This window comes from Hyla sarda, chromosome 1 (genome assembly GCF_029499605.1).
Source record: "Hyla sarda isolate aHylSar1 chromosome 1, aHylSar1.hap1, whole genome shotgun sequence".
Lineage (NCBI taxonomy): Eukaryota > Metazoa > Chordata > Amphibia > Anura > Hylidae > Hyla > Hyla sarda.
The window spans coordinates 517,699,341-517,725,872 of NC_079189.1; positions in this window are offsets into that span (position 1 = coordinate 517,699,341).

The following is a 26,532-nucleotide window of genomic DNA, read 5'->3' on the forward strand; positions in this document are numbered from 1 at the left end:
TCTATCTATCTATCTATCTATCTCATATCTATCTATCTATCTATCTATCTATCTATCTATCTATCTATCTCACATCTATCTATCTCACATCTATCTATCTATCTATCTATCCATCTCATATCTATCTATCTATCTCATATCTATCTATCCATTTGTCTATCTTTCTATTTATATCCATCTCATATCTATCTATCTCATATCCATCTCATATCTATCTATCTATCTATCTATCTATCTATCTATCTATCTATCTATCTAATATCTATCTATCTATTTCATATCTTTCTATCTCATATCTATCTATCTCATATCCATCTCATATCTATCTATCTATCTATCTATCTATCTATCTATCTATCTATCTATCTATCTATTTATCTATCTAATATCTATCTATCTAACATCATTACAACACATAGATGGTGTATACCCATCATGCCTGCCATGCCTGCAGGGGGGTACGTTGCATGGTTGTTACTGACACGCCTTCAGAGCAACAGCATTATGACACATAGGCGGTGATATACTCATTATTCCTGACACACATATATATATATATATATATATATATATATATAAAAAAAAAATATATATATATATATATATATATATATATATATATATAAATATAGCGGAGGGCAGCATACCTTGTAGAAAATTTCTGGTGCAAGCAACCAAAATGGACCCCATTCACTGGTCCCCAATGTAGAAGGCAAAAAGCGGTTGCAGCACACAAGATAAGTGAAAAAATAGTGGTAGCTTTAATCCATTATAAATACAAATGCAAAGTTTTAGCAGCCAAGGCTGCATTGGCAGCTGAAACGTTGCATCTGTATTTATAATGGATTAAAGCTACCACTATTTTGTTCACTTATCTTGCGCGCTGCAACCGCTTTTTGCTCTATATATATATATATATATATATATATATATATATATATATAGTAGAGAGAGCGCCTTACATCAGTACTTTCTAGTTATTGTACAGTGGGATAGACACCGTATGAATAAATTCAGGTGTTGCATCATACGTCAGTGTTTCATGTAGTTGTATAGTGGTAGTAGGCATATGTGGGGATTAGTTGCTCTGTGCATCTGGTCATATAGTTTGTTCAGGGTATATGCTCACCCATGCAGTTCGTTCTAGCCAAACGTTCATAGTTTGTTCGGTACATACGCTCTAAGCTTATACATACACTCATATAGTCGATCTAGACCAGTCACATCTACAGGTCAGTCTGGATACAACCTGACAAGACTTAGGGTGGCGATAATGTCTTTGTATACGTTGTGTTCCTTCAGCAATCGGGTTACGCTACAGGGATAGCATGATGTTTCCATTGTTATTTGCCACGTCTATAGGTATGCCATGGTCACGACCTGTTTTGGTTCAGGGTGACGGTCATACTGTTAGTTGCAGATTTAGTTGAGTCTTTCATGTTTCGGCCTATCACGTCTATAGTTCAGTTCAGTTGCAACCTGACACGACTTCAGGTCGGCGGTAACGTCATCACGTGTCCATACGTTTACTTAGCATTGGAGATATAGCTTGATTCGGTGTGGTTGGTTTGGTTTGTCTTGGCTTAGATTGACGATGATAGTAGTCACATGTTGGGTGAGTCTCATCATCATGTTGCTGCATAAGGGGTTGCATTGCCGTTCACATTCACAGGTTGGTTACAGTGGTAGCCTGACACAGGTTAAAGTTGGTGATTACGTGGTCTTTGTGTGTACACATTGTTAGCACTCGGAGTTGTATATATGGGCATAGGGTTGTTCTCCGTCAAGACTTTTCACGCCCACAGCTATCTGGGAACTTCCAACACATAGCCTAGAATACTATGTGATATTTTCATTGATACCTAGTAGATGTCTCACATGCCATTTATTCTACTTGCATTCATCGGGTTTTGCCATTTTTCTTTGCATCCAGCATAATACTATCAAAATATATCTGTCAGGTATCCAGCATAACATCGCGTGGTTTTCCTCTGATAGGGCGCCATTGTTTGCATTCCATTCCATGCCATCAAATCTACCTTGAAGAGTGTATGAAGAGGGAGGTTGCGAACCCTCTAGCAGCCGTCCGCTTTAGCAGCTGACCTAGTTAGTTGTTTAGCTGACGCTTAGGTAGTTCCCCATCGGGACATCAGGACAGCTCATCGTTAGAGGACGCGCTGGCTTTCAGTTGTCATGATTTCCTAAGGTTAGGGGAATCACATGCAGAGGCATGGCCGTAGCTACAATAGCTTTGTAGGGATTAAATAACTACATGTTGAAAAGAGACGGCTAATGCTTTTGAAACATTGGTTTGTAAATGTACTTTGATGCAATTATAGGGTTTTGCCCTCTTTTCCTCCAGGCATACGCTGCAGTTATGGCACACCTCAGACTGCTTGGTTAGTTAGGGGTTGGTATTCAGCAGTAGTAAGGTAGGTAGGTACGCTTCTCGGGCAGGAGCTACGACCACAAGTATAAAGGCATGCGCAGCTGGCCTGAATTTGTGGGAGGAGCGGGCTGCCTTTAAGAACTCACGGCCGCCTCACATCTTGACGCCGTGGGTTCTTCGGTCCCACCCACCCTCCCCCAATTTTCATTTACTCAGTTACAGGGTATGCCCTCTTTTCCTCCAGGCATATTCTATACGCTACAGTTAGGGCACACCTCAGACTGTTTGGTTATTTAGGGGTTGGTATTCAGCAGTAGTAGGGTAGGTAGGTACGCTTCTCGGGCAGGAGCTACGACCACAAGTTAGAATGTAACTATGTTACAATGTTGCATATGCATTCCATTATTGTGTATGTGGCTACACAACCCTCTGCGGTAAGCAGTTTTCACTTTTTCCCTTGCCATGTCACAGGTTTTCTTTCACCATGGAGCGCCTTCTTTACCTGTTTATATTCACCTATTATCTGACATTGGAGATTTCTCTGTAAATACAGTAGAGAAGAAGTCATTTACTAGATCTGTCTTTTCCTCATCCTCCTTTAGCATTACACCCAGATTATTTCTTAGGGGGCGAAGATTATTATTTATGATTATTATTGTCATTATTATTATTTATGCAGTTCAAGAATACTTTTGGGTTCTCATTACTTTCTATCACAATCGTTCTCTCTGTTGTCATTTTGCATACTTTATTTATTTATTTATTTTTTTTACAGAATGTATTATTCTTCAAATTTTCCACGCATCCCCACAACCTTCTTGTTTCAGTAGTCTGAATGCTTTCCTCTTATCATTTATTGCATCCCCAACTATATTGGATAACCACATTGGTTTTCTTCTATATTTTTTTTACTTTTATTCCTGCAGGGTATGAGCCATTAACAAGATTTATTAAAGGGGTACTCCAGTGGAAAACACTTTTTTTTTTTCACTTTTTTTAATCAACTGGTGCCAGAAAGTTAAACAGAATTGTATTAAAAAATATTTACCCTTCCAGTACTTTTTAGCAGCTGTATGCTACAGAGGAAATTCTTTTATTTTTGAATTTCTTTTTTGTCTTGTCCACAGTGTTCTCTGCTGACACCTCTGTCCATGTCAGGAACTGCATAGGTTTGCAAAGGGGATTTTCTCCTGCTCTGGGCAGTTCCTGATACGGGCATAAGGTGTCAGCAAAATAATTTCCTCTGTAGCATACAGCTGCTAAAAAGTACTGGAAGAGTAACGATTCTTTTAATAGAAGTTATTTACAAATCTTTTTAATTTTCTGGCACCAAAAAGAAAATGTTTTCCACTGGAGTACCCCTTTAAGGATGCTCTTAAAACTATCCCAGTAAGCTTGTCTAGTTTTATTGATGGGGACAAAATCCCAATCTATGTCACTGAGGTCATCTATAAGTTGGTGAACATTTTATCTTTTGTAGCCCCACTAGTAGACATTTTCTTATAGGATAAAATCTATGTCACTGAGGTCCTCTCTAAGTTGGTGAAAATTTTAAGTTTTGTAGCCCCACTTGTAGACATTTTCTAATAGGATCAATAAAAATTATGTTGTGGTCACTATTATCGAGATGACCCCCTACCTCTACTTCGGTTACTGTGCCTGGCTTTTGGGTTAGTATAAGGTCCAGAAGTGCCCGCACCTCTTGTTGGATCCTGCACTAGTTGAGAAAGGTAATTATCAATTATTATTGCCAAAAACTTGTTTCCTTTGCTGGGCCTTCATTTTTTCAGCTTTCCAGTCTATATCAGCATGCTGGGAGTTGTAGTTTTGCAATCTCTAAAGACTCACTGGTTGGAAAATTCCGGCCACTGGAATTAAGGACAGACTTTTAGCCAATACCAGCCATTGTAAGGCCCACTGGTTGGAAAACACTGGTCTAGGCAATGCTCTGCGAGCTAAATTCATCAGCCATATGGACACAGATTTCTACAATGTTTCATTCTGTTGTATAGCAGGTCAGTTTGGGTTTTCTCCCTCGAAATGTAAATGAAGAACAAAATTAGATGTATTCAAGTGTCATTGCCCTGACTTTTAAAATAGTAATCTCAATACCCTGTTTTCATATTTTTCCCTTTCATGTTCCAAACAGGTTCATCACAATTGTGAATGCATTAGCCCACACTTGATGAGAGATTGTTTACTTGAGCTCATAGGTAATTTAAATGAGTAAAACAAACATAACCTTTTTAGCCATTTCTCACAGGGGAAGTCAAATGCTGCATCTGATTATAATTGTTTTAATGAAGTGTGATCCAAAATCAGGGAGATTTAATAATCAACTGGAAAAAGTGATTTAATGAGTTGTAATATCTGCCTATAATGTATGCTAATCCAGACAGTGTCTTGCACTGTTTCAAAAAACAAAAATGGGCTTATAAAATCATAACGGCACAGCTTGAAGAACCAACAAAATCTGTACCAGGACAACCCACATGTCACATCACAGGCCATTAGGTGCATTGTAGGATGTCCATACTGTCACGATTCGGCTTCCAGGTAGTGGATCCTCTGTGTCAGCGAGGGATTGGCGTGGACCGTGCTGGTGGACCGGTTCTAAGAGGCTACTGGTGTTCACCAGAGCCCGCCGCAAAGCGGGATGGTCTTGCTGCGGCAGTAGCAACCAGGTCGTATCCACTAGCAACGGCTCTACCTCGCTGACTGCTGAGAAGGCGTGGGACAGAAGGACTAGGCAGAGGCAAGGTCAGACGTAGCAGAAGTTCGGGGGCAGGCGGCAAGGTTCATAGTCAGGATGGATAGCAGAAGTTCAGGTACACAGGCTTTGGACACACTAAACGCTTTCACTGGCACAAGGCAACAAGATCCGGCAAGGGAGTGCATGGGAGGAGATCAGATATAGCCAGGGAGCAGGTGGAAGCCAATTAAGCTAATTGGGCCAGGCACCAATCATTGGTGCACTGGCCCTTTAAGTCTCAGAGAGCTGGCGCGCGCGCGCCCTAGAGAGCGGAGCCGCGCGCGCCAGCACATGACAGCAGGGGACCGGGACGGGTAAGTGACCTGGGATGCGATTCGCGAGCGGGCGCGTCCCGCTGTGCGAATCGCATCCCCAACGGCCATGACAGTGCAGCGCTCCCAGTCAGCGGGACTGACCGGGGCGCTGCAGGGAGAAAGACGCCGTGAGCGCTCCGGGGAGGAGCGGTGTCACGATGCCGGCTGGCAGGTAGTGGATCCTCTGTGTCAGAGAGGGATTAGCGAGGACCGCGCTAGTGGACCGGTTCTAAGTCACTACTGGTTTTCACCAGAGCCCGCCGCAAAGCGGGATGGTCTTGCTGCGGCGGTAGTGACCAGGTCGTATCCACTAGCAACGGCTCACCTCTCTGACTGCTGATGACAGGCGCGGTACAAGGGAGTAGACAGAAGCAAGGTCGGACGTAGCAGAAGGTCGGGGGCAGGCGGCAAGGTTCGTAGTCAGGGTGGATAGCAGAAGTACTGGTACACAGGCTTTAGACACACAAAACGCTTTCACTAGGCACAAGGGCAACAAGATCCGGCAAGGGAGTGCAAGGGAGGAGACTAGATATAGCCAGGGAACAGGTGGGAGCCAATTAAGCTAATTGGGCCAGGCACCAATCATTGGTGCACTGGCCCTTTAAGTCTCAGGGAGCTGGCGCGCGCGCGCCCTAGAGAGCGGAGCCGCGCGCGCCAGCACATGACAGCAGGAGACGGGAACGGGTAAGTGACCTGGGATGCGATTCGCGAGCGGGCGCGTCCCGCAGTGCGAATCGCATCCCCAACGGCCGTGACAGAGCAGCGCTCCCGGTCAGCGGGACTGACCGGGGAGCTGCAGGGAAAAAGACGCCGTGAGCGCTCCGGGGAGGAGCGGGGACCCGGAGCGCTAGGCGTAACAGTACCCCCCCCCCTTAGGTCTCCCCTTTTTTTTGTCCGGTGGCTGCCTCCCCTGGGATGAGGACACCGGGAAGGAATGGATGGTTTCCTCAATGGCAGGCAGTACAGCAGGAGTAGGAATGGGGAGGGAGGGCAGAGGGTGAAGCTTGGCACGGGGCAGGAAGACACAAGGACGGGAGCCATGAGGAGACACAGAGGCTTGCCTGATGGGACTGGGAGGGGGGGAGAGGCATTTCCTGTGGCAGGCAGAGTCCTTAATGACCTTAGGGGGACCGGATACAGGAGGAACCACAGGGTCACGGCAGGGATTACTGGGAACCGGTTGAAGGCAGTCCTTGGAACAAGAGGGACCCCAACTCTTGATCTCCCCAGTGGACCAGTCCAGGGTTGGGGAATGGTGTAGAAGCCAGGGTAGTCCAAGGAGAATTTCGGAAGTGCAATTGGGAAGGACCAAAAATTCGATTTTCTCCTGATGAGGTCCGATGCACATTAGGAGGGGCTGCGTGCGGAAACGCACGGTGCAATCCAACCTGGCTCCGTTGACCGCGGAAATGTGGAGTGGCTTGACAAGACGGGTCACCGGAATGCGGAATTTATTCACTAAGGACTCCCGAACAAAATTCCCAGAGGCACCAGAGTCCAGGCAGGCCACGGCTGAGAGGGAAGAGCTGGCTGAAGTAGAAATCCGCACGGGTACCGTGAGACGTGGAGGAGCAGACTTGGAACCAAGAGACGCCACACCCACGTGAGCTGGGTGCGTGCGTGCGTTTCCCAGGCGTGGAGGACGGATAGGGCAATCCACCAAGAAATGCTCGGTACTGGCACAGTACAGACAAAGATTCTCTTCCTTACGGCGATTCCTCTCTTCCAGGGTCAGGCGAGACCGATCCACTTGCATGGCCTCCTCGGCGGGAGGCCTAGGCGCAGATTGCAATGGAGACTGTGGGAGAGGTGTCCAGAAATCTAAGTCTTTTTCCTGGCGGAGCTCTTGATGCCTCTCAGAAAAACGCATGTCAATGCGAGTGGCTAGATGAATGAGTTCATGCAGGTTAGCAGGAGTCTCTCGTGCGGCCAGAACATCTTTAATGTTGCTGGATAGGCCTTTTTTAAAGGTCGCGCAGAGAGCCTCATTATTCCAGGAAAGTTCAGAAGCAAGGGTACGGAATTGTATGGCGTACTCGCCAACGGAGGAATTACCCTGGACCAGGTTCAGCAGGGCAGTCTCAGCAGAAGAGGCTCGGGCAGGTTCCTCAAAGACAATTCGAATTTCCGAGAAGAAGGAGTGTACAGAGGCAGTGACGGGGTCATTGCGGTCCCAGAGCGGTGTGGCCCATGACAGGGCTTTTCCAGACAGAAGGCTGACTACGAAAGCCACCTTAGACCTTTCAGTAGGAAACTGGTCCGACATCATCTCCATGTGCAGGGAACATTGCGAAAGAAAGCCACGGCAAAACTTAGAGTCCCCATTAAATTTGTCCGGCAAGGACAGGCGGAGGCTAGGAGTGGCCACTCGCTGCGGAGGGGGTGCAGGAGCTGGCGGAGGAGATGATTGCTGCTGAAGTTGCGACTGAAGTTGGCGCACAATGGTGGACATTTCCGACAGCTGGTGGGTTAGATGGGCGATCTGTCGGGATTGCTGGGCGATCACCGTGGTGATATCCGAGATATAAGGCAGAGGGACCTCAGCGGGATCCATGGCCGGATCTACTGTCACGATGCCGGCTGGCAGGTAGTGGATCCTCTGTGTCAGAGAGGGATTAGCGAGGACCGCGCTAGTGGACCGGTTCTAAGTCACTACTGGTTTTCACCAGAGCCCGCCGCAAAGCGGGATGGTCTTGCTGCGGCGGTAGTGACCAGGTCGTATCCACTAGCAACGGCTCACCTCTCTGACTGCTGATGACAGGCGCGGTACAAGGGAGTAGACAGAAGCAAGGTCGGACGTAGCAGAAGGTCGGGGGCAGGCGGCAAGGTTCGTAGTCAGGGTGGATAGCAGAAGTACTGGTACACAGGCTTTAGACACACAAAACGCTTTCACTAGGCACAAGGGCAACAAGATCCGGCAAGGGAGTGCAAGGGAGGAGACTAGATATAGCCAGGGAACAGGTGGGAGCCAATTAAGCTAATTGGGCCAGGCACCAATCATTGGTGCACTGGCCCTTTAAGTCTCAGGGAGCTGGCGCGCGCGCGCCCTAGAGAGCGGAGCCGCGCGCGCCAGCACATGACAGCAGGAGACGGGAACGGGTAAGTGACCTGGGATGCGATTCGCGAGCGGGCGCGTCCCGCAGTGCGAATCGCATCCCCAACGGCCGTGACAGAGCAGCGCTCCCGGTCAGCGGGACTGACCGGGGAGCTGCAGGGAAAAAGACGCCGTGAGCGCTCCGGGGAGGAGCGGGGACCCGGAGCGCTAGGCGTAACAAGCGGGGACCCGGAGCGCTAGGCGTAACAGTACCCCCCCCCTTAGGTCTCCCCTTTTTTTTGTCCGGTAACTGCCTCCCCTGGGATGAGGACACCGGGAAAGAATGGAGGGCTTCCTCAACGGGAGGCAGTACAGCAGGAGTTGGAATGGGGAGGGAGGGCAGAGGGTGAAGTTTGGCACGAGGCAGGGAGACACAAGGACGGGGGCCATGAGGGGACACAGAGGCTTGCCTGATGGGACTGGGAGGGGGGGAGAGGCACTTCCTGTGGCAGGCAGAGTCCCAGTTCTTGATCTCCCCGGTGGTCCAATCAAGGGTGGGGGAATGAAGCCGGAGCCATGGCAGACCGAGGAGGATCTCAGAGGTACAGTTGGGGAGAATGAAGAACTCAATCCTTTCGTGGTGGGGTCCAATAGACATCAGGAGGGGTTCTGTGCGGTAACGCACGGTGCAATCCAGTCTGACTCCATTGACCGCGGAAATGTAGAGCGGCTTGACAAGACGGGTCACAGGGATGCAGAATTTATTAACAAACGACTCCAAAATAAAATTTCCAGAGGCACCGGAGTCCAAGCAGGCCACGGCTGAGAGGGAGGAGTTGGCTGAAGGCGAAATCCGCACGGGCACCGTGAGACGTGGAGGAGCAGACTTGGAACCAAGAGACGCCACACCGACGTGAGCTGGGTGCGTGCGTGGAGGACGGATAGGGCAATCCACCAAGAAATGCTCGGTACTGGCACAGTAAAGACAGAGATTTTCTTCCCTACGGCGATTCCTCTCTTCCTGGGTCAGGCGAGACCTATCCACTTGCATGGCCTCCTCGGCGGGAGGCCCAGGCGTAGATTGCAACGGATACTGTGGGAGAGGTGCCCAGAGATCTAAGTCTTTTTCCTGGCGGAGCTCTTGGTGTCGCTCAGAAAAACGCATGTCAATGCGGGTAGCTAAATGGATGAGTTCTTGCAGGTTGGCAGGAATCTCTCGTGCGGCCAGCACATCCTTGATGCGACTGGATAGGCCTTTTTTAAAGGTCGCGCAGAGAGCCTCGTTATTCCATGATAACTCGGAAGCAAGAGTACGAAATTGGATGGCGTACTCGCCCACTGAAGAATTACCCTGGACCAGGTTCAACAGGGCAGTCTCGGCAGAAGAAGCTCGGGCTGGCTCCTCGAAGACACTCCGGGGTTCAGCGAAGAAGGCCTGGACTGTGGCTGTGGCAGGATCATTGCGGTCCCAGAGCGGTGTGGCCCAAGACAAGGCCTTTCCTGAAAGAAGGCTTACTACGAACGCCACCTTAGACCGTTCTGAAGGAAACAAGTCCGACAACATCTCCATATCCAGGGAACACTGAGACAAAAATCCACGGCAGAGTTTAGAGTCCCCATCAAATTTGTCCGGCAGGGACAAGCGGAGGCTAGGAGCGGCCACTCGCTGCGGAGGAGGTGCAGGAGCTGGCGGAGGAGATGGTTGCTGCTGTAGCAGAGGCAGAAGTTGCTGTAACGTGGCGGTCAACTGCGACAGCTGCTGTCCTTGTTGGGAAATTTGCTGCGACTGCTGAGCGACCACCGTGGTAAGGTCAGCGAGACTTGGCAGCGGCACCTCAGCGGGATCCATGGCCGGATCTACTGTCACGATTCGGCTTCCAGGTAGTGGATCCTCTGTGTCAGCGAGGGATTGGCGTGGACCGTGCTGGTGGACCGGTTCTAAGAGGCTACTAGTGTTCACCAGAGCCCGCCGCAAAGCGGGATGGTCTTGCTGCGGCAGTAGCAACCAGGTCGTATCCACTAGCAACGGCTCTACCTCGCTGACTGCTGAGAAGGCGTGGGACAGAAGGACTAGGCAGAGGCAAGGTCAGACGTAGCAGAAGTTCGGGGGCAGGCGGCAAGGTTCGTAGTCAGGATGGATAGCAGAAGTTCAGGTACACAGGCTTTGGACACACTAAACGCTTTCACTGGCACAAGGCAACAAGATCCGGCAAGGGAGTGCATGGGAGGAGATCAGATATAGCCAGGGAGCAGGTGGAAGCCAATTAAGCTAATTGGGCCAGGCACCAATCATTGGTGCACTGGCCCTTTAAGTCTCAGAGAGCTGGCGCGCGCGCGCCCTAGAGAGCGGAGCCGCGCGCGCCAGCACATGACAGCAGGGGACCGGGACGGGTAAGTGACCTGCGATGCGATTCGCGAGCGGGCGCGTCCCGCTGTGCGAATCGCATCCCCAACGGCCATGACAGTGCAGCGCTCCCGGTCAGCGGGACTGACCGGGGCGCTGCAGGGAGAAAGACGCCGTGAGCGCTCCGGGGAGGAGCGGGGACCCGGAGCGCTAGGCGTAACACATACATCATAAAAGTGTAGAAGGGGTTATCCACCATAAGGTGACTTTAGTATTAACCTGCCAGACTATAATGGACATGCTTAGGAAGGATCCGTGCTTACCTTACTCATTTTGTATGCTGCTAAAAATTAACATTGGGGCAAAGATCACATAAGATTGTGAGACGAGTCATCAAACACAGGTACAGACACTATATTATGAACTACACTAACTTTACAGCCTACAGTTGAACTGCACTTTTAACCCCTTGAGAACGCAGGGAGTAAACGTATACCCAGGCCACCTGGTACCAGATCATTTATATGATATTTAAAGGGGTATTCCAGGCAAAACCTTTAAATATATATATATATATATATATATATATATATATATATATATATATATATATATCTCAACTGGCTCCGGAAAGTTAAACAGATTTGTAAATTACTTCTATTAAAAAATCTTAATCGTTTCAATAGTTATTAGCTTCTGAAGTTTTCTGTCTAACTGCTCAATGATGATGTCACATCCCGGAATGTGAGTCATCAGAGAGCAGTTAGACAGAAAACAACAACTCAACTTCAGAAGCTAATAACTATTGGAAGGATTAAGATTTTTTAATAGAAGTAATTTACAAATCTGTTTAACTTTCCGGAGCCAGTTGATATATAAAAAAAAGTTTTGGCCTGGAATACCCCTTTAATTTCTGAGCAGCATGTGCTGTGCTCACTTTATAGATCACCATTAACCCTTTAGATACAGTGATCAATGTTGATGTAGTTGCAAAGCTTAGATATACTCAAGCAGTGAAATCGCGTAGGTCGAATGAGTGAAAATGGTAGCCGTTATTCTCCTTACCTGCTTCATGTTGATCTCTGGGATCCACTTGTATGGTCAGCCTTTTATCAGTTGATCGCTGGCTGATATTACTGGTCAGTGATATCAGTGCATTACACTGAACATTAATAGCAATCAGGTAATTTCTACTAATATTTCCTTATGGGCACCTAAAACATTTAAAATGTTTAATAAAAAATAAAAAAAATTTTAATGTGCATGAGCAATCAAAATGTATTTTTTTTATGTAAAAATATAAATAGACAAATATATTTGTATTACCTTGTGTGAAAACATCCAAACAATTTAAATATCATATAAATGGCTTTAACGTAAAAAATAAAATAAAATAAAAACATATCCCCAAATTGCTGATTTTTTTTATCAGATTCCATCCAAGAAAAATTGAATAAAAAGTGATTTAAAAGTAACATATATGCAAAAGTGGTACAGATAAAACCAGCAAATCTCATTACAAAACGCAAGCTTTCATACAGCCCCATATACAAAAAAATAAGAAAGTTATAGGGGGTCAGAAAAGGACCTTCTGCCCCCACATACCATCCTCCAGAATTATACCAGCCCCTTCAAATCCGGTCACTCGCATTATGTCATGGCATAGAATGACCAGCTGCTGTGCTGTGCTTTCTCTTCTCCCAAGCATTTTGGTGTGGCATGGCACAGATACCCTAATTTAATGGCACTTTTCAGTGTTGGTCACAACGTGCATGTGGCCATCTTATATTCTCCACCTTGTTGGTTACTTTATAGCTCTGCTCAGTTAGTACAGAACTGTTATCAATGTGGAATGCACCTTCTGTCTCATTACAAGTTCTTCATTCACGTTACACTGTACATTGATTCAGGTTGGTTGCTGGTAAAGCCCCTATTACCCCTCCAGGTGGTCAGTACATAGAGAGCTGATGATTGTTACAGAGAAGTCAGGATGATTATAAACTTTAAGCAGTTATAACCCAAAAATATCAATAGGCTAGATGATTGACACATATATTCTGAGCAAATAAGCCTTAACAGTAGGGGAGCATAGAAATCTGTTTTAGGCACTCACACCTATAAACTGCTGTAGAGACTTTACGTGTGAAGATGTTACAAGCTGAAAGTTATTTTACATTCTTGTCTTTTGCTTCTGTTTTCACTGTTGTTTTGTAGACTCTTTTGTCATATAATACCTTCAATACCAGGGACAAACCTAAGGTCAATATCCAGAACCCCTCTCAGAGCAGTTCACACTAAATTATAAAATTCTATTTGCCATTGCATTTTCTCTTGTGTCCCCGTTCCTCAGTTATGTCGGAAAATCCCAATATGCAAATGAAGTTACCCGGGGGCGTTCCCAGCCCATTGGTTCACTCTTCTGCCAGACTTGCTCTGCCTTGTGCAACATCCCTTTATAATTATTAATGGCCCTGAGTTCCATTCTATACATGGAACAGTTATTCTAGATCCACCCATTCCTGTCACATGATCATTATCACTGAACTCTGCCCCCACATGTACTACATCTGAAGATCTGGATCAGATTCATTACATTTTAGTTATATTTTTTTTTCTTCTCATTAAGTAGATCCATAAACCTCTTCACAATCCTAAAACAACAGAAATGTTAAAGTGTCCTTGTCCCTTAAAAAAGCTTTTGTAATGTCAGACAATTGAGGTTTTGGTGCTAAGACCCCCACCGATCACTAGATATAACTGGGAGAAACATGCTGCTGTGTGCTTTACTCCTCGTACCGCTGCTCAGTCCGACAGGCTCCATGTCAAGTCTGAACCCATCTCTAGCAAAAAAAAAGGATTTTAAAGTGACAGTAAAACTATTTTTTTTTAAGTGACAGTAAAACTTTGTGTTAACCCATTAACTACCACAAATCTCCAAGAAGAAAAATCACAGTGAATAATGGCTATTATCATTAACATCGATATCACTGTGTAGGATCTGAGATAACTTATTACCCACTGAGTCCACCATTAATATGAATAGCTGGGATCCTTAAACCAATCTAACATATGCAAAAATCCAGCAAACTGAGTACAGTATATCTCCTGCCAACAATAGACACACCCGGCACTAGTAATGTTAAGCAGACCACCCCTTTAGCCTCACACTCCATCCCTTACACGGTAATATGGTAGTAACTCGAACCCTGAACTTGAGAAAGACGCCCGTCCTGGCGTTGAAACGCGTTGTTCTGCAAATAAATGCTATCATCTATACATCTATTACCTTCATCCTTTCTGCGCCTATTAAAGTCCTTTGGGAGTATTTGGAGGTTGCCTTTACCATTACACCTATGTGGTGGCGGGACTGGCTGCATTTTGGAAACTCTTAACAGTGTTGTGCCTGGTATACTAGCACAACCTACCGGGTAAGCGCTTCCAGTAAACTACTGTGAAATTCAACTTGCCCGGTTAATGCACTATGGAGCGCTTCTTTTTCTTTTGTATTTACACGGTAATATGGTAGTAACTCGTGGTGCTCTCTGACTTCAAAGACACAGTCCATAGAAACATTTCAAACAAGGAAATAAATCGGGGCAGTCACCATAGTAACTTCTTATTGCTTCTTTATTGTACAAAAACGAACAACATCAGTGTTTTTCGGGACAAACAGGACACAAAAACAAGGGGAATGCACTGTTAGGCAGAGCAATCCCCGTATGTTTGTGTCCTGTTCATCCCGAAATGCACTGATATTATTTGTTATTGTACAATAAAGACAGGGGCAAGAAGAAGTGACTATTGGTGAGTGCCCTGATTTATTTCCTAGCTATAAACATGAATACAGTATATACATTTTGCTGTTTGATCTGGCACCAGAATGCTTGGGAATCCCGCTTTGAAAATCCTCCTTTGCCCCTAATTCCATTTATAAAATATGATCAGAGGCATAAAAAGGAAAGTCCTGGGAGAATTATCCTTGGCTTCTTCCCAATGAGTATATCTTAATAACATCATATGGGAACCTTAAAGGGGTACTCCGGCGAAAATGTATTTATTTTTAATCAACTGATGCCAGAAAATTATAAAGATTTGTAAGTTACAAGTATTGAAGAAAAGAATAGGCTGCACTGACCACGTGACTTTCTTCTGTGCTTTATTCCAAAAAAATCATGGGGTACATACAGCGGGTACATTCAGGGAGAGCGACATATGTTTTGCGCTTGTCTAGTGCATCCTCTGGCTCATGCACCTTATCACTTACTGTTACCTTACTGTCACGATGCCGGCTGGCAGGTAGTGGATCCTCTGTGCCAGAGAGGGATTGGCGTGGACCGTGCTAGTGGACCGGTTCTAAGCCACTACTGGTTTTCACCAGAGCCCGCCGCAAAGCGGGATGGTCTTGCTGCGGCGGTAGTGACCAGGTCGTATCCACTAGCAACGGCTCACCTCTCTGGCTGCTGAAGATAGGCGCGGTACAAGGGAGTAGGCAAAAGCAAGGTCGGACGTAGCAGAAGGTCGGGGCAGGCAGCAAGGATCGTAGTCAGGGGCAACGGCAGAAGGTCTGGAAACACAGGCAAGGAACACACAAAGAACGCTTTCACTGGCACTAAGGCAACAAGATCCGGCGAGGGAGTGAAGGGGAAGTGAGGTGATATAGGGAAGTGCACAGGTGTAAACACTAATTGGAACCACTGCGCCAATCAGCGGCGCAGTGGCCCTTTAAATCGCAGAGACCCGGCGCGCGCGCGCCCTAGGGAGCGGGGCCGCGCGCGCCGGGACAGAACAGACGGAGAGCGAGTCAGGTAGGGGAGCCGGGGTGCGCATCGCGAGCGGGCGCTACCCGCATCGCGAATCGCATCCCGGCTGGCAGCGGAATCGCAGCGCCCCGGGTCAGAGGACGTGACCGGAGCGCTGCCGCGGGGAGAGTGAAGCGAGCGCTCCGGGGAGGAGCGGGGACCCGGAGCGCTCGGCGTAACAGTACCCCCCCCCTTGGGTCTCCCCCTCTTCTTAGAGCCTGAGAACCTGAGGAGCAGACTTTTGTCTAGGATGTTGTCCTCAGGTTCCCAGGATCTCTCTTCAGGACCACAACCCTCCCAGTCCACTAAAAAAAAATTTTTCCCTCTGACCTTTTTGGCAGCTAAAATTTCTTTGACCGAGAAGATGTCCGAGGAGCCGGAAACAGGAGTGGGAGGAACAGACTTGGGAGAAAAACGGTTGAGGATGAGTGGTTTGAGAAGAGAGACGTGAAAGGCATTAGGGATACGAAGAGAGGGAGGAAGAAGAAGTTTATAAGAGACAGGATTAATTTGACACAAAATTTTGAAAGGACCAAGAAAGCGTGGTCCCAACTTGTAGCTAGGGACACGGAAGCGGACATATTTAGCGGAGAGCCATACCTTGTCTCCAGGGGAAAAAACGGGGGGAGCTCTTCTTTTCTTATCCGCGAACTTCTTCATGCGTGATGAAGCCTGTAAGAGAGAATTTTGGGTCTCTCTCCATATGATGGAAAGGTCACGAGAAATTTCATCCACAGCGGGCAGACCAGAGGGCAAGGGAGTAGGGAGGGGAGGAAGAGGGTGACGGCCGTACACCACGAAAAATGGGGATTTGGAGGAAGACTCAGAGACCCTGAAGTTATACGAGAATTCGGCCCATGGGAGGAGATCTGCCCAGTCATCCTGGCGGGAGGAAACAAAATGTCGCAAATAATCACCCAAGATCTGGTTAATCCTTTCTACTTGTCCATTGGACTGGGGATGATATGCAGAAGAAAAATTTAATTTAATCTTGAGTTGTTTACAGAGAGCCCTCCAGAATTTAGACACGAATTGGACGCCTCTATCCGAGACAATCTGCGTAGGCAATCCGTGAAGACGAAAAATGTGTACAAAAAATTGTTTAGCCAACTGAGGCGCAGAAGGAAGACCAGGAAGAGGGATGAAATGTGCCATTTTGGAGAATCGATCAACGACCACCCAAATAACAGTGTTGCCACGGGAAGGGGGTAAATCAGTAATAAAATCCATACCAATCAGAGACCAAGGCTGTTCGGGGACAGGCAGAGGATGAAGAAAACCAGCGGGCTTCTGGCGAGGAGTCTTATCCCGGGCACAGATAGTGCAGGCACGCACAAAGTCCACAACATCCGTCTCCAGAGTCGGCCACCAATAGAAGCGGGAGATGAGTTGCACAGATTTCTTGATACCCGCATGACCTGCGAGATGGGAGGAGTGACCCCATTTGAGGATTCCGAGGCGTTGGCGAGGAGAAACAAAGGTCTTTCCTGGAGGAGTCTGCCTGATGGAGGCAGGAGAAGTGGAGATCAGGCAGTCAGGTGGAATGATGTGTTGCGGAGAGAGTTCAACTTCTGAGGCATCCGAGGAACGAGAGAGAGCATCGGCCCTAATGTTCTTATCGGCAGGACGAAAGTGAATCTCAAAATTAAATCGGGCAAAGAACAGAGACCACCGGGCCTGGCGAGGATTCAGCCGTTGGGCAGACTGGAGGTAGGAGAGGTTCTTGTGGTCGGTGTAGATAATAACAGGAGAACTTGATCCCTCCAGCAGATGTCTCCATTCCTCAAGTGCTAATTTAATGGCTAGAAGCTCTCGATCCCCGATGGAGTAGTTCCTCTCCGCTGGAGAGAAGGTCCTAGAGAAAAAACCACAAGTGACAGCATGCCCGGAAGAATTTTTTTGTAGAAGAACAGCACCAGCTCCCACTGAGGAGGCATCAACCTCCAATAGGAAGGGTTTGGAAGGGTCAGGTCTGGAGAGGACGGGAGCCGAAGAAAAGGCAGACTTGAGTCGTTTAAAGGCGTCTTCTGCTTGAGGAGGCCAGGACTTGGGATCAGCATTTTTTTTGGTTAAAGCCACGATAGGAGCCACAATGGTAGAAAAATGTGGAATAAATTGCCTGTAATAATTGGCGAACCCCAAAAAGCGTTGGATAGCACGGAGTCCGGAGGGGCGTGGCCAATCTAAGACGGCAGAGAGTTTGTCTGGATCCATCTGTAGTCCCTGGCCAGAGACCAAATATCCTAGAAAAGGAAGAGATTGGCATTCAAACAGACATTTCTCAATTTTGGCATAGAGTTGGTTGTCACGAAGTCTCTGAAGAACCATACGGACATGCTGGCGGTGTTCTTCTAGATTGGCAGAAAAAATTAGGATATCGTCCAGATATACAACAACACAGGAGTATAACAGATCACGAAAAATTTCATTGACAAAGTCTTGGAAGACGGCAGGGGCGTTCACCGTGGTGAGGTCAGCGACAACTGGCAGAGGAACTTCAGCGGGATCCATGGCCGGATCTACTGTCACGATGCCGGCTGGCAGGTAGTGGATCCTCTGTGCCAGAGAGGGATTGGCGTGGACCGTGCTAGTGGACCGGTTCTAAGCCACTACTGGTTTTCACCAGAGCCCGCCGCAAAGCGGGATGGTCTTGCTGCGGCGGTAGTGACCAGGTCGTATCCACTAGCAACGGCTCACCTCTCTGGCTGCTGAAGATAGGCGCGGTACAAGGGAGTAGGCAAAAGCAAGGTCGGACGTAGCAGAAGGTCGGGGCAGGCAGCAAGGATCGTAGTCAGGGGCAACGGCAGAAGGTCTGGAAACACAGGCAAGGAACACACAAAGAACGCTTTCACTGGCACTAAGGCAACAAGATCCGGCGAGGGAGTGAAGGGGAAGTGAGGTGATATAGGGAAGTGCACAGGTGTAAACACTAATTGGAACCACTGCGCCAATCAGCGGCGCAGTGGCCCTTTAAATCGCAGAGACCCGGCGCGCGCGCGCCCTAGGGTGCGGGGCCGCGCGCGCCGGGACAGAACAGACGGAGAGCGAGTCAGGTAGGGGAGCCGGGGTGCGCATCGCGAGCGGGCGCTACCCGCATCGCGAATCGCATCCCGGCTGGCAGCGGAATCGCAGCGCCCCGGGTCAGAGGACGTGACCGGAGCGCTGCCGCGGGGAGAGTGAAGCGAGCGCTCCGGGGAGGAGCGGGGACCCGGAGCGCTCGGCGTAACACTTACTTATATATGTCACGATGCCGGCTGGCAGGTAGTGGATCCTCTGTGCCAGAGAGGGATGGAGAGGACCGCGCTAGTGGACCGGTTCTAAGCCACTACAGGTTTTCACCAGAGCCCGCCGCAAAGCGGGATGGTCTTGCTGCGGCGGTAGTGACCAGGTCGTATCCACTAGCAACGGCTTACCTCTCTGGCTGCTGAAGATGCTGAAGATAGGCGCGGTACAAGGGAGTAGGCAGAAGCAAGGTCGGACGTAGCAGAAGGTCGGGGGCAGGCGGCAAGGATCGTAGTCAGGGGCAACGGCAGGAGGTCAGGAACACGGACTAGGAACAGACAAGGGAACGCTTTCACTAGGCACAAGTGCAACAAGATCCGGCAAGGGAGTGCAGGGGAAGTGACTAGATATAGGGGAGTGCACAGGTGGGAGCCAATTAAGCTAATAGGGAAGATTGGGCCAGGCACCATCATTGGTGCACTGGCCCTTTAAATCGCAGAGACCCGGCGCGCGCGCGCCCTAGGGAGCGGGGCCGCGCGCGCCGGGACAGGACCGAGGGAGAGCGAGTCAGGTACGGGGGCCGGGGTGCGCATCGCGAGCGGGCGCTATCCGCATCGCGAATCGCATCCCGGCTGAAGGCGGGACCGCAGCGCACCCGGTCAGTGGATCTGACCGGGGCGCTGCAACAACGAAGATGAGGCGAGCGCTCCGGGGAGGAACGGGGACCCGGAGCGCTCGGCGTAACAGTACCCCCCCCCTTGGGTCTCCCCCTCTTCTTGGGGCCAAAGAACCTGAGGAAAAAAAACTCAATTTTTCCGTGATGAGGTCCGATGCACATTAGGAGGGGTTCTGTGTGGAAACGTACGAGACAGTCCAATCTTTTATTGTAAAAACAATAGATGTAGAGGGGTCTGGCGAGACTGGTCACAGGAACGTAGAACCTGTTGATGAGAGAGGCCAAAAAAAATTTTCCTGCAGATCCGGAATCCAAGAAGAGCATAGTAGAGAAGGAGAAGGTAGAGGCTGATATCCGCACAGGCACAGTAAGGCGTGGAGAAGCAGAGTTGACATCAAGAACTGTGTCACCTTTGTGCGGAGTCAGCGTACGTCTTTCCAGGCGGGGAGGACGGATAGGACAATCCTTCAGGAAGTGTTCGGTACCGGCATAGTACAGGCAAAGATTCTCCATGCGGCGTCGTGTCCTCTCTTGAGGTGTCAAGCGAGACCGGTCAACTTGCATAGCCTCCGCGGCGGGAAGCACAGGAACAGATTGCAGAGGACCAGAGGAGAGAGGAGCCGGGGAGAAAAAACGCTTCGTGCGAACAAAGTCCATATCCAGGCGAAGCTCCAGACGCCATCCGGAAGAACGCATGTCAATGCGAGTGGCAAGATGAATGAGTTCATGTAGGTCAGCAGGAGTCTCTCGTGCGGCCAGAACATCTTTAATGTTGCTGGATAGGCCTTTTTTAAAGGTCGCGCAGAGAACCTCACTATTCCAGGACAACTCGTATGCAAGAGCACGGAACTGAATGGCGTACTCGCCAACGGAAGAAACACCCTGGGCCAGGTTCAGCAGGGCAATCTCGGCTGAAGAAGCTCGGGCAGGTTCCTCAAAGACACTTCGAATTTCCGAGAAGAAGGAGTGTACAGAGGCAGTGACGGGGTCATTGCGGTCCCAGAGCGGTGCGGCCCATGACAGGGCTTTTCCAGACAGAAGGCAGAACACGAAAGCCACCTTAGACCTTTCAGTAGGAAACTGGTCCGACATCATCTCCAAGTGCTGGGAACATTGCGAAAGAAAGCCACGGCAATACTTAGAGTCCCCATCAAATTTGTCCGGCAAGGACAGGCAGAGGCTAGGAGTGGCCACTCGCTGCGGAGGAGGTGCAGGAGCTGGCGGAGGAGAAGATTGCTGGAGAAGTTGCGACTGAAGTTGGTGCGAAATGGTGGACATTTCCGACAGCTGACGGGTTAGAAGGGCGATCTGTCGGGCTTGCTGGGCGGCCACCGTGGTTAGGTCAGCGACAACTGACAGAGGAACTTCAGCGGGATCCATGGCCGGATCTACTGTCACGATGCCGGCTGGCAGGTAGTGGATCCTCTGTGCCAGAGAGGGATGGAGAGGACCGCGCTAGTGGACCGGTTCTAAGCCACTACAGGTTTTCACCAGAGCCCGCCGCAAAGCGGGATGGTCTTGCTGCGGCGGTAGTGACCAGGTCGTATCCACTAGCAACGGCTTACCTCTCTGGCTGCTGAAGATGCTGAAGATAGGCGCGGTACAAGGGAGTAGGCAGAAGCAAGGTCGGACGTAGCAGAAGGTCGGGGGCAGGCGGCAAGGATCGTAGTCAGGGGCAACGGCAGGAGGTCAGGAACACGGACTAGGAACAGACAAGGGAACGCTTTCACTAGGCACAAGTGCAACAAGATCCGGCAAGGGAGTGCAGGGGAAGTGACTAGATATAGGGGAGTGCACAGGTGGGAGCCAATTAAGCTAATAGGGAAGATTGGGCCAGGCACCATCATTGGTGCACTGGCCCTTTAAATCGCAGAGACCCGGCGCGCGCGCGCCCTAGGGAGCGGGGCCGCGCGCGCCGGGACAGGACCGAGGGAGAGCGAGTCAGGTACGGGGGCCGGGGTGCGCATCGCGAGCGGGCGCTATCCGCATCGCGAATCGCATCCCGGCTGAAGGCGGGACCGCAGCGCACCCGGTCAGTGGATCTGACCGGGGCGCTGCAACAACGAAGATGAGGCGAGCGCTCCGGGGAGGAACGGGGACCCGGAGCGCTCGGCGTAACAATATACCTAACAAAGGTATATCACCTACATGTTGATTCCATATCTGGGATGCTGTCGGCCGTTTGCTGCATCCCGTCCCTCCTCCAGGCAGTTACAGCTCTTCCCCCCCATCGCCGCCTCCCTCACACAGTCAAGTGATTCGGCTCAGGTGACTGCCGACACACCCTCCACGGAGGGAGGAACTCTTTCCGCTGAAGGCCATGCCGGCGTCACTGAGGTGCTGAACACGTGGTGTGGGTTTCCTAAGCGACCCAGGGGACGCCATCCCATCTAGGAACTGGGCTTGCCGTATCCAAGGCGCATGGCATCTCCAGCAAAAGGGATGAAAAAAATAGGGTGATAACAGTGCAATACACAAAATGAAAAGAAAAGGACGCTAAAAAATACCAGACCTAAAAATTAAGAAACAACTGTGGAAAAATAAAACTAATAATACCAACTCGAAAAAAAACTAACACAGTCTATTGTTAAAACTTAACAAATGCTCTAATGTTTTGCTTGTTACTGTGAAGCAGGTTTGCAAAAACCAAACTTATATACTGGTCTGTTCTCCCACAGTTCTTCAAAATGCTTTTACCCTGGTGAAAAACATATATATTTTTTTATCAACTGGTGCCAGAATGTTAAACAGCTTTGTAAATTACTTCTATTAAAAAAATTTATCTTTCCAGTACTTATTAGCTGCTATATACTACAGAGAAAGTTTTTTGTTTTTGGATTTCTTTTTATTTATTTTTTTCCGTATCAGGAACTGTCCAGAGAAGGAGCAAATCCCCACTTATGCTGTTCTGGACAGTTCCTAATACAGACAGAGGTGTCAGCAGAGAGGACTGTGGACAGAAAAAAATCCAAAAACAAAAGAACTTTCTCTTTTGTAATATTCAGCCGCTAATAAGTACTGGAAGGATAAATATTTTTTAATAGAAGTAATTTACAAATCTGTTTAACATTCTGGCACCAGTTGATTAAAAAAAAAGCATTTCGAAGAACTGTGGGAGAACAGACCAGTATAAAAGTTAGATTTTTGCAAACCTGCTTCACAGTAACAAGTAAAACATTAGAGCATTTGTTAAGTTTTAACAATAAAATGTGTTAGGTTTTTTCCCCTAAAATTACAAAAATGGTCATTATCTTTGTCTGTGTCTTTATGCTACAAATTATAATCCATTTTCTTTTTCTAATGTTCTGCATGAGGGTGCCCTAATGAGTATGCTCACTTAGATGTCGGCATCTCCTCATTGTGCACTATAATTTACTCTTTCAGCTGTCGCTGGTATAACATGGAAAGTACTCATGCGGCTCTTGTACTTATGTCAGAACAGTAGCAAACTTTGATGACAAACAATGAGCACTCTCCATTTGTATCTCTGTTCAGAAACTTTCATCTATATAGATGCAATCCCTCCTATTCCCTTAGTTGTTTCCTCCGACCTTGTTTTTGCTCCATGCCCCTGGGCATTCTCTATTGCTGATTTTCTTATGTGTGTTTGTTCACATAATGAACATCCTGTTGATATCACCTCCTCTATAAAGGTACTCTGCCTACTACACATGTAAGCAGGGAAATACACATCTCTGTACTACTAGTCATGTATGTCCATAGGACAGCATAGTGGTTCAGTGGTTAGTCCTATTTCTTTACAGTGCTGGGGTTGTGGGTTTATATCTATTTATTTGAACATATTAGCAAAATACAGTGCTCCCTCAACATACGATGGTAATCCGCTCCAAATGGACCATTGTTTGTTGAAACTATGGACCATCGTATGTTGAGAGATCCGTGCAATGTAAAGTATAGGACAGTGGTCTACTACCTGCGGACCTTCAGATGTTGCAAAACTACAACACCCAGCATGCCCGGACAGCCAACGGCTGTCCGGGCATGCTGGGAGTTGTACTTTTGCAACATCTGGAGGTCCACAGGTTGAAGACCACTGGTATTGGAGGTTATACTCACGTGTCCCCGCCGCTCCGGACCATCACCGCTGCCCTGGATGTCCCCTTCCATCGCTGTCGCCACATCCCCGGGCTGTCCCCGACACTCCGGCAAGGCCTCTGCTTCCTCGGTATCCTCGCTCTCCGTTGCCGCCATCATGTTGCTACGCACGCCGCTCCTATTGGATGATGGGAAGGCGTGCGCAGCGGCGTGATGACGACGATGGAGAGCGCCGAAGATGCAGGGGATCCCTAAGAGGACACGCCGGAGCCCGGAGGACAGGTATGTGATCGTCAGCAGACAACATGGGCACCGTAAACTGCTATCCGGTGACAGCTGAAGCAGTCTGCGCTGCCGGATAGCCGTTTATGCGATGGCCCCGACATACAAAAGCATTGTATGTTGATGCTGCCTTTAACATGCGATGGCCTCTGAGAGGCCATCGTATGTTGAAATGATCGTACGTTGGGGCCATCGTAGGTCGGGGGGTCACTGTATAGAACACTGTTACAAGATGGACATGGCAGTAGTGTGGTGGCTCAGTGGTTAACACTTTGCGTAACAGTTCTAGATTCAAATGTATTTGTGCATGCCAAGTTACTTCTGCAGATTTCTGGCATCAGTGCAGTCAGTTAAGCCAATAAAAGAAAGAATGACAGGACGTCAATGGATAAAGAGAAATCACAGCCAGCAAAGAACACGTGATTGGCTCTTCAATCAATATAAAACAGGTATTTGCATGGGAATGGCAGTGATCGAGGAAGTGAATTTAACATGTTTATCAATGTACGCCCACCCTCTGAAAGTGTTAATAGCCCCAGACAACTCCTTTAAATCTAAGAAGGTATTCTCAAGCCAAAATAATAGGAAGAAGTGGAAAAAAGCTGGAAGCAAGAGAAAGCCATGTCGATCTATGTTACTGATTTAGCAGCTGATTCATTTCTTAGCACAATATTGTGCACAAGAGACCAGACAGATTTAATTTCTGATCTAAAGTTTATGATTTATATTGACTGTTTTACACAATTTAATAAGCATAGGGGGTGAATATTAGTAGCCAATTACTCAAAGCAAAGGTACAGTCCTTAGCCCTTTCACGACCCAACAAATTTTAATTTCTGGCTTATGTTTTCTTCCTCATCATCATTTAAGGGGCCCATTATAAGCCATCAGTAGATGACTTACATATATCAATGTAATGCTATTGTGGTAGTGCTGCCTACCCTGGATTGAGATATATATATATATATATATATATATATATATATATATATATATATATATATATATAGCAAAGCAAAACAGCAGCACTCCGGTTTAGATGAAAGCGTGTCAGGCTTTATTCATCAGATCTCTCACGGTCTTTTTCAAGCAAATAACATGTGCAAGTGCTTACAATATATAGGGGTGAAACATGTGCAATAGTTTTGCATAATTAATTAGATTACAATATCAAAACAGTGTAAAATATCGTGATCACAAATAATCATAAAACAATGTTAAAACACAGTGAATAAAATTCGTATTAAGACGCCATAAGGGCGATATACTATACAGTGTTAGTGTCACATACAGTGTAAATAGTGTCTAAAATCACATAAACAATATAGCAGAGGGAGGAGTCGAGGGTAGTTCTGGCACTGCCTACTCACCAGTTCGTTTGTAAACATATGTCACAAGGAACGCCATGGTTGCTTCCGTCTCTCTGTGTGCGGCTAGACCGGAAGAAGAGCTCCGGTCATGTGATGCTCATGTGACATTTGTGTCTCGCACAGGCGCACTAAGCACCATAAGGATGCAATGACCCGCAATGCGTGCCAACGCTCACTTATTCTCTGCGCATACGTGCACGCAAGGTGCATCAGGGTATAGTTAGGTGCCATAGTCATGGGCGCATGCGTACTCGCTCTAAGCTCTTTTTTGACTAGGGAATTCTTACCCAAATTAATTAAGGGTCCAGAATCATGCTACTCCATTCACACTGGCACAGCAATCTCCCAGGTCCCCAACACCATTAGGCAGCGTTGGGACTCCAGCACTGGATAACCCATCGATACCGATTTTCCGCAGCCGAATGAGTGACCCCTGGACAGGGATCTAACTCACTCGTGCCACAGATATTATGGAGGGGACCGGCCAATCGGCTCTTGTTTGGGAAAAGTGCCACATGTTGATGCGAGTCACAGAGTGCCCCTGTGTGGCTGCTTGGAGCTGCGGATTCTAACGTTTCTTAGAATTGGAACTTTTTGAAATTCATTCCAGATTTGTTTTGTCCAGCTCATGTACACTAAGTCATCCTAAGGTTGAGCGGCAATGCTGTAAACATGAGAGCTTTTCAGATGCTTACTGTATTGAACAATAGCAGGGACTCCTGTCTCTAAAGGGGTTCCTGCTCCTGTACATATTTTGCTTAGGCAATCATAGGGCAATCAAGAGATTTTGGAAACCAAATCAAAATTGGAATCTGAAACAAATCTGTCAGTAAGATTTGCTGAATCAGACTCAATTGAGTCATGGAAGATTCGCTGATCTCTATAGGAACCCCTAATTAATGTTCATGGGCAGTATTAAAATTCAGGAGGATCACAACATAAAGTGTGGAGTCAATAACCATTTCAGGTAATTTATTATATAATTGCAGCATGATTTGTGCAATAAATTATATTTGTTTTTATAGATTATTACATTTTCATACTGGCTTTGTCACTCCCAGCTATGATATGTGCTATTATGCATATTTCAGTGTAACAGTACCAAATGTCCTTGTAGTGCTTTTTACTAATGAAGAAATAAAGAAATATATCTAATGCTTCTTGTTGTCTCAATATTGTTATCTATCTAAATCTATGATTTTCAAGGTTTATTTATTAATTATAACATTATCTTATGTCTATACAGTGGTCCCTCAACATACGATGGTAATCCAAATGGACCATCGTTTGTTGA